This window comes from Neolamprologus brichardi, chromosome 23 (genome assembly GCF_056152115.1).
Source record: "Neolamprologus brichardi isolate AB-2024 chromosome 23, ASM5615211v1, whole genome shotgun sequence".
NCBI classification, from domain to species: domain Eukaryota; kingdom Metazoa; phylum Chordata; class Actinopteri; order Cichliformes; family Cichlidae; genus Neolamprologus; species Neolamprologus brichardi.
Window position 1 is genome coordinate 30,178,497 of NC_142125.1, and position 3,463 is coordinate 30,181,959.

The 3,463-nt window shown below is 35.2% G+C and overlaps 1 long non-coding RNA gene across 1 annotated transcript; it reads right to left on the reverse strand.

The window, feature by feature from the left end:
• Positions 1–1,863: 1,863 nt before the first annotated feature.
• LOC148096256 (uncharacterized) lies at positions 1,864–2,488 on the reverse strand. The gene is made up of 3 exons (XR_015717216.1): positions 2,416–2,488; positions 2,107–2,329; positions 1,864–2,014 (listed from the first exon to the last, which is right to left on the reverse strand). It is a non-coding gene; the product is annotated as an uncharacterized LOC148096256 (long non-coding RNA).
• Between the last annotated feature and the right edge of the window lie 975 nt (positions 2,489–3,463).

The following is a 3,463-nucleotide window of genomic DNA, read 5'->3' on the forward strand; positions in this document are numbered from 1 at the left end:
GAAAATTAAAAACTTGGCAGAAATATTACAACTTATCAGAACTGCTATAATTTTGCAGAAATGTAATAATTAGGCAAAACTGTCAACAGATAACAACTGAAAAGGCTGAAGTAACCTCAAAGTTACTTGTTTAACTGTGAAAAATTACCAGAAACATTAGAAAAGGAAGAAAATCACCCAGCAGATAAACTGATGTGGAACAAAACCAAGGTTAAATTGCAGAGTTTACGCAGCTGGTGAAATCTAAAAATGGCAAAAAAAAAACAAAAAACAAAACCCACACAAACAACATTTAGGTAATACAAGATGCACAAGATGCTGCGGTCAGAGATAAAAACACCCAAAAATAATGTTATTGAAATGCCAAAGAGTGGCAGAAAGTTTAGAAAGTAGAAAACCAGTAGTAGAAAAGTAGAACATTCAAATATTTTTAGAAACATATGATACAAAATATTTACTCGGTTGTTTCCAATGATTACAATAATGGCATACAGAAATAAAAATCCCATTTGGGACAAACAGAATAATATTAATAGAAAATGCAAATCAAATGAATCTAACATCTATACAAACAATTGAAGCATCTGTTGGAATAGTGAACATATCCTTGTTTGCCATGTTTATGTTTATGGCCCTAAGATGCGCAGACACATGATAGGCTATTAACTGCAAAAATATACACATATATAAACAGCAAGTGAAGGACAAAAATACATCCTCTGATTTGCTGGAGTTTTGTGTAAATACCATTTGGCAAGGATAAACAACATGTTCCAATGCCACATTAAAATTTTCATAAGCTTCATTTTTTCAATTAGTTTACAGTTTCCTGATTTGATGATAAATCTGTACCGAAATGAAGTCCACATTGTGATATATTTGAGGTGTGGAGAGTCACACAGCTGAACAATCGATGTGTATATTTAAAGAAACAGGAATCAAATAAAGAACATTGTTGTGGAATAAATTACACTGAAAAATAATCACTGCTTTGCGTTAGAGAGTGACTTATGATGAGGTATTAATTGGGTTAACTTTACCTCTAACAGCTTTTCACATAGTGCTGTGACCAGGGTGAAATCCATCATAAAGTAACTGTAAACAGTAGAACCATTAGCATGAATGTTATGGTTCTACCCTGATCAAAACTCAAGTCAGCTGTGTGACCTGATATAAAATGATAAAGAGGAACACACATAAATGACCTTTATGAACTTTTCAAAATGACTTTATATGCCTGACCCATTATCTATATATATTAGAGCAGATGTGGAAAACCACTGTTAGACCTACTCTATACTAATGTAGTTACTGACACCCCATACTAAGGCAGGATTCATACAAACACACATTATTTATTCTCTTAAACACTTTCTTTTTTCACATTTTGAGATTGTGTAATCTCTATAAAGAATACGTGTAATGGTTCAATAGATATAGTTATTTAAATGTCCATAATAATCACATGATCATTTTTGTACATCCTACAATTCAAGATTTAGAGCTGTGTGTTTGTATGAATTCAGCTTGCTATACTTATAGACTTAGATATATTAATCCACTATTTACCCAAACAAGTTACATTGTTTGGGTAAATAGATTGGGTTTGTCCTACAAAGTAATTATTCAACAATAAAAAAAAAAACACACAAAAAACATCTGCACATTAATCCAGAGTTCAGTTTCATATGTCTGATATTGTTTGTTAAATCTGGTGACACAAACACAGTCAAAAATTCATTGCTAGCGTGACATGTGGTCCTTTTTGCCTTTGACCAATGATATGCTGGTTACTTGGACCAGTTTAGTATTTGCTGTCACAGAGGAATGTTAACCATAAATCCAAAAGAATAAACTGAAAAAAAATGTTAATTGCAAACATGTTTTTGCTTAGTAAAAGGATTGAAATTACATGGAAACTGTCACCTTAAAGCCTCATTGTAAATATCATCACAAACAGATGTTTTCCACACAGTTAACAAAGCTCCACCACATCCGATCACTGCATATAAATCTAAAAGAAAACAAAATTTTTTTTTTTAAAACAATAAAATTAACAACAGGGAAGACTTTTGATTTAATAACTAAGCTTAAAATAAGTGTTACCTTTGAATATTTGTGGGAAAAATCTGATGCTACCCCAAGAATACAAAGCCACACTGGAAACGATGACAGGCTTGCAGCCCTCTGTCTTCCTGGAGTGAGGTGCCTGATCAGTAGCAGTGAGTTGACAGAAGTCGGTGTCTGTAAGAGTGGCCAAACACTTATACTCTGTCCACTTGCGCAGAGTCTAAGAAGCTGGAATGCAGGCACACTGTACGAGCTTGTTCTAAAAAATACAGAAAAAGGAACATTTTATTTGTGTTAAGGCTTAAAAACTACAAATAAGTTATACAATGAACAATATTGAAATACCTTATAGGTGCTGCAGGCCACATAACCAGAATCCAGAGCAATCTCACACTCACATGATGGTGAGGAAAGACATTAGTTCTGCAGTGAGGTTTGAATGTCTCAGTTGGGACATTGAAGAACTCAGAAGACAGCAGTACCTGCACAGAGAGACAGAGTAGAAAAAGCATAGATTTGTAATCCATAATGTGAATTAAAACTCAAAAAGTGTCAACAAGTATAATCATTTGAGTGTGAAATTATTTGTGCAATAAACAGGATGTAAATTAATTAATTGAATTAAAAGCACTGACATTTTTATCAAAGATAAAGAATCATACCTCTCTCTGCTCTGAGGATCACTGAGCATCTCTGACAGGAAATACAGTTTCCTCAGTATGAGTCATCATTGATGGTCTCAGAGGTGTGTAGTGTGGCAGCATGATGATGGTCTCCAGATCAGGCAGGAGGTCAGGTGATGGGTGTGTCATCTTCTCCATTGAAGACACACTGGTATGGCAGTTCATAAAACAGCAGACTCTGTGTGGCATGTAGTTATCTGTGCAGTCCAGCACTGATGGATCAGGTTTGGCTCAGCAGTTCATGAAGATGGTGTTAAGATGTTGTTGTTTCAACTGAGGATGGTGAAGTTTGAAGCTTTTCCCACAAAGGAAACAGGACTGTGTGTGCCCTGTCTGAAAAAAATACATCTACAAAACATAAAGTGCTTTTAACACCACCCACCCTCCCCACCCACCCATCTCAGCCCCCAAGTGTCTATGTAATGCTGGTATAGGGTGTCGGTTACTAAGTCTAATTAGTGCATCAGAAAGCGTGGGCTACACCTAAAGCCCACACTTTCTGATGTATTTGTTTATTAGCAGCTTTTTCCAGCTGCTCAGAGAATTCTGACTTGGCCTTTATCCACCCAAACCCAAACCCACCCAGATAAAGGCCAAGTCAGAAAATGGATGCAGAAACTTTCCATGTACTTCTAAATCAGTTTTTATACATATTCTGTAAGCTGTAAAAAAGATTTTCTCTACATAATGTATCATCATAGACATCTCTG